Below are 6000 nucleotides of genomic sequence, written 5' to 3'. Positions count from 1 at the left end.
TAGAGGAGTACAAAAAGTGCAGGGGGATACTTAAAAAATAAATTAGGAGATCAAGGAGGGGCCATGAAATAACACTGGCGAGCAAAATAAAGGAAAATCCTAAGATGTTTTATAAGTATATTAAGGGTAAGAGGATGACTGGGGAAAAAATAGGGCCCATTAGGGACAAAAATGGCAATCTGTGTGTGGAGCCGGCAGATGTAGGAGGAGTTCTAAATGAATTTTTTGCATCTGTTTTCACTATGGAGAAGGACGATGTAGACATAGAAATACGGCAGGGGGACTGTGATATACTCGAACATATTAACATCGAGCGGGAGGAGGTATTGGCGGTTTTAGCAGGCCTAAAAATGGATAAATCCCCAGGCCCGGACGAAATGTATCCCAGGCTACTGTGTGAGGCAAAGGAGGAGATTGCGGGGGCTCTGACACATATATTCAGAACCTCTCTGGCCACAGGGGATGTGCCAGAGGACTGGAGAACCGCTAATGTAATACCATTATTCAAGAAGGGGAGTAGGGAAAAACCGGGGAACTACAGGCCAGTGAGCCTAACATCAGTGGTAGGAAAATTATTGGAAAAAATTCTGAAGGACAAAATTAGTCTCCACTTGGAGAAGCAAGGATTAATCAGGGATAGTCAACATGGCTTTGTCAAGGGAAGATCATGTCTGACTAATTTGATTTAATTTTTTGAGGGGGTGACTAGGCGTGTGGATGAGGGTAACGCAGTGGATGTGGTATACATGGATTTCAGTAAGGCCTTCGATAAAGTCCCGCACAGGAGACTGGTCAAGAAGGTACGAGCCCATGGAATCCAGGGTGCCTTGGCACTTTGGATACAAAACTGGCTTAGTGGCAGAAGGCAGAGGGTGATGGTCGAAGGTTGTTTTTGTGACTGGAAGCCTGTGGCCAGTGGGGTACCACAGGGATCGGTGCTGGGTCCCTTGCTGTTTGTGGTCTACATTCATGACTTGGATATGAATGTAAAAGGTATGATCAGTAAGTTCGCTGATGATACAAAAATTGGTAGGGTGGTAAATAGCGAGGAGGATAGCCTCAGTCTGCAGGACGATATAGATGGGTTGGTCAGATGGGCGGAACAGTGGCAAATGGAATTTAACCCGGAAAAGTGCGAGGTGATGCACTTTGGAGGGACTAACAAGGCAAGGGAATACACAATGAATGGGAGGACCCTAGGCAAGACAGAGGGTCAGAGGGATCTTGGTGTGCAAGTTCACAGATCCCTGAAGGCGGCGGAACAGGTAGATAAGGTGGTAAAGAAGGCATATGGGATACTTGCCTTTATTAGCCGAGGCATAGAATATAAGAGCAAGGAGGTTATGATGGAGCTGTATAAAACACTGGTTAGGCCACAGCTGGAGTACTGTGTGCAGTTCTGGTCGCCACACTACAGGAAGGATGTGATCGCTTTGGAGAGGGTGCAGAGGAGATTCACCAGGATGTTACCAGGGCTGGAGCGCTTCAGCTATGAAGAGAGACTGGGAAGATTGGGTTTGTTTTCCTTGGAGCAGAGGAGGCTGAGGGGGGACATGATTGAGGTGTACAAAATTATGAGGGGCACAGATAGGATGGATACTAAGGAGCTTTTTCCCTTCGTTGGGGGTTCTATAACAAGGGGACATAGATTCAAGGTAAAAGGCGGGAGGTTTAGAGGGGATTTGAGAAAGAACTTTTTCACCCAGAGGGTGGTTGGAGTCTGGAACTCACTGCCTGAAAGGGTTGTGGAGGCAGGAACCCTCACAACATTCAAGAAGCATTTGGATGAGCACTTGAAATGCCATAGCATACAAGGCTACGGACCAAATGCTGGAATATGGGATTAGAGTAGACAGGGCTGATGGCCGGCGCGGACACGATGGGCCGAAGGGCCTCTATCCGTGCTGTATAACTCTATGACTCTCTATGACTCTATGACTCCTTACACCATGTTTACAACTCCCATTCCACAACCCCTTACACCATGGTTACAACTCCTTTTGCACACTCATTGCACCATGTTTACAACTCCCATTCCACCCCCTCTGACACCATGTTTACAACTCCCATTGCACACCCCCTTACACCATGTTCACAACTCCCATTCCACACCCCCTTACACCATGTTTACAACTCCCATTGCACACCCCCTTACACCATGTTTACAACTCCCATTGCACACCCCCTTACACCATGTTTACAACTCCCATTCCACACCCCCTTACACCATGTTTACAACTCCCATTGCACACCCCCTTACACCATGTTTACAACACCCTTTCCACACTCCTTACACCATGTTTACAACTCCCATTGCACACCCCCTTACACAATGTTTACAACTCCCATTCCACACTCCCTTACACCATGTTTACAACTCCCATTGCACACCCCCTTACACCATGTTTACAACTCCCTTTCCACACTCCTTACACCATGTTTACAACTCCCATTCCAGACTCCCTTACACCATGTTTACAACTCCCATTCCACACCCCCTTACACCATGTTTACAACTCCCATTCCACACCCCCTTACACCATGGTTACAACTCCTTTTGCATACTCCTTACACCATGTTTACATCTCCCATTCCACACCCCCTTACACCATGTTTACAACTCCCATTGCACACCCCCTTACACCATGTTTACAACACCCTTTCCACACTCCTTACACCATGTTTACAACTCCCATTGCACACCCCCTTACACCATGTTTACAACTCCCATTCCACACTCCCTTACACCATGTTTACAACTCCCATTGCACACCCCCTTACACCATGTTTACAACTCCCTTTCCACACTCCTTACACCATGTTTACAACTCCCATTCCAGACTCCCTTACACCATGTTTACAACTCCCATTCCACACCCCCTTACACCATGTTTACAACTCCCATTCCACACCCCCTTACACCATGGTTACAACTCCTTTTGCATACTCCTTACACCATGTTTACATCTCCCATTCCACACCCCCTTACACCATGTTTACAACTCCCATTCCACACCCCCTAACACCATGTTTACAACTCCCATTCCACACTCCCTTACACCATGTTTACATCTCCCATTCTTTGATGTAGATTCGTCGTCCAGTACTTCCCCGGAGCGGAGAAACTACGCCATGTTCTCCGCAGCCTTCAACATGTCATCGATGACGACGAACACTTCGCTATGGCCATCCCCATGCCTCCACTACTCGCCTTCAAACAGCCACCCAACCTCAAACAGACCATCGTTCGCAGCAAATTACCCAGCTCTCAGGAGAACAGGGTCCACGACACCACACAACCCTGCCACGGCAATCTCTGCAAGAGATGCCAGATCATCGACACAGATACCACCATCACACGAGAGGACACCACCCACCAGGTACATGGTTCATACTCCTGTGACTCGGCCAACGTTGTCTACCTCATACATTGCAGGAAAGGATGCCCGGAGCATGGTACATTGGCGAGACCATGCAGACACTGCGATAACGGATGAACGGACACCGCGCAACAATCGCCAGACAGGAGGGTTCCCTCCCAGTCGGGGAACACTTCAGCAGTCAAGGACATTCAGCCTCCGATCTTCGGGTAAGTGTTCTCCAAGGCGGCCTTCGAGACACACGACAACGCAAAATTGTCGAGCAGAAATTGATAGCCAAGTTCCGCACACATGAGGACGGCCTCAACCGGGATCTTGGGTTCATGTCACGCTACATGTAACCCCACCTGACATGGAGTCATCCAGACTCAAGTCGTAGTTGGCTTGTTCTCCATGCACAGATGCGGCCGGACCTCCTGCGATTTCCAGCAAAAAAAAGTTATCTGTTTTTAATACAAACCCCAGCATCTGCTACATTTGACCCCTGGTGACCCCACCTCAGTATTCTTGGATGTAAGGTTTCCCTGACTAACCTGTTTGAACACCATTCACTCCTTTGATTGCTGTGATTATCTGTCTGCCGAGGTGTGATAAAGGGCAGTTAGAAAGATTATCTGTAATCACCAGGCATTGTTCTCTGACTATATATGCTGTGCCTTTATGCAACTCCTCCTCACTTCACCTGATGAAGGAGCAAAGCTCCGAAAGCTTGTGATTTCAAATAAAGCAGTGGGATTCTCTGGCTAGTGTAAAAACAGTTGGATTCTCCGGCTAGTGGACTATAACCTGGTGTTGTGCGACTCCTTACATTTGTTTTTACACCAGCCGGAGAATCCCACTGTTTTTACACTACCCGGAGAATCACACTGTTTTTACACTACCCGGAGAATCACACTGTTTTTACACTACCCGGAGAATCCCACTGTTTTTACACTACCCGGAGAATCACACTGTTTTTACACTACCCGGAGAATCACACTGTTTTTACACAAGCCGGAGAATCCCACTGTCGTTACACTAGCCGGAGAATCCCACTGTTTTTACACTACCCGGAGAATCCAACTGTTTTTACACTAGCCGGAGAATCACACTGTTTTTACACTACCCGGAGAATCCCACTGTTGATACACTACCCGGAGAATCCAACTGTTTTTACACTAGCCGGAGAATCCCACTGTTTTTACACTACCCGGAGAATCACACTGTTTTTACACTACCCGGAGAATCACACTGTTTTACACAAGCCGGAGAATCCCACTGTTGATACACTAGCCGGAGAATCACACTGTTTTGCACAAGCCGGAGAATCCCACTGTTTTTACACTAGCCGGAGAATCCCACTGTCGTTACACTACCCGGAGAATCCCACTGTTTTCACACTTGCCGGAGAATCACACTTTTTGCACTAGCCGGAGAATCACACTGTCGTTACACTACCCGGAGAATCCCACTGTTTTTACACTACCCGGAGAATCCAACTGTTTTTACACAAGCCGGAGAATTCCACTGTTTTTACACAAGCCGGAGAATCCCACTGTTTTTACACTAGCCGGAGAATCCCACTGTTTTTACACTAGCCGGAGAATCACACTGTTTTTACACTAGCCGGAGAATCACACTGTTTTTACACTAGCCGGAGAATCCCACTGTTTTTACACAAGCCGGAGAATCCCACTGTCTTTACACAAGCCGGAGAATCCCACTGTCGTTACACTACCCGGAGAATCCCACTGTTTTCACACTTGCCGGAGAATCACACTTTTTACACTAGCCGGAGAATCACACTGTTTTTACACTAGCCGGAGAATCCCACTGTTTTTACACTAGCCGGAGAATCCCACTGTTTTTACACTAGCCGGAGAATCCCACTGTTTTTACACAAGCCGGAGAATCACACTTTTTACACTAGCCGGAGAATCACACTGTTTTTACACTAGCCGGAGAATCCCACTGTTTTTACACAAGCCGGAGAATCCCACTGTCGTTACACTACCCGGAGAATCCCACTGTTTTCACACTTGCCGGAGAATCACACTTTTTACACTAGCCGGAGAATCACACTGTTTTTACACGAGCAGGAGAATCCCACTGTTGTTACACTAGCCGGAGAATCACACTGTTTTACACTACCCGGAGAATCCAACTGTTTTTACACTAGCCGGAGAATCACACTTTTTACACTAGCCGGAGAATCACACTGTTTTGCACAAGCCGGAGAATCCCACTGTTTTTACACAAGCCGGAGAATCACACTGTTTTTACACTAGCCGGAGAATCCCACTGTTTTTACACAAGCCGGAGAATCCCACTGTTTTTACACTAGCCGGAGAATCCCACTGTTTTTACACTAGCCGGAGAATCCCACTGTTTTTACACTAGCCGGAGAATCCCACTGTTTTTACACTAGCCGGAGAATCCCACTGTTTTTACACAAGCCGGAGAATCCCACTGTTTTTACACTAGCCGGAGAATCCAACTGTTTTTACACTAGCCGGAGAATCCAACTGTTTTTACACAAGCCGGAGAATCCCACTGTTTTTACACTAGCCGGAGAATCACACTGTTTTTACACTACCCGGAGAATCACACTGTTTTTACACTAGCCGGAGAATCACACTGT

The sequence above is a fragment of the Heptranchias perlo genome, unplaced genomic scaffold, assembly GCF_035084215.1.
Source record: "Heptranchias perlo isolate sHepPer1 unplaced genomic scaffold, sHepPer1.hap1 HAP1_SCAFFOLD_1599, whole genome shotgun sequence".
NCBI lineage: Eukaryota > Metazoa > Chordata > Chondrichthyes > Hexanchiformes > Hexanchidae > Heptranchias > Heptranchias perlo.
This window is presented reverse-complemented; position numbering follows the sequence as displayed.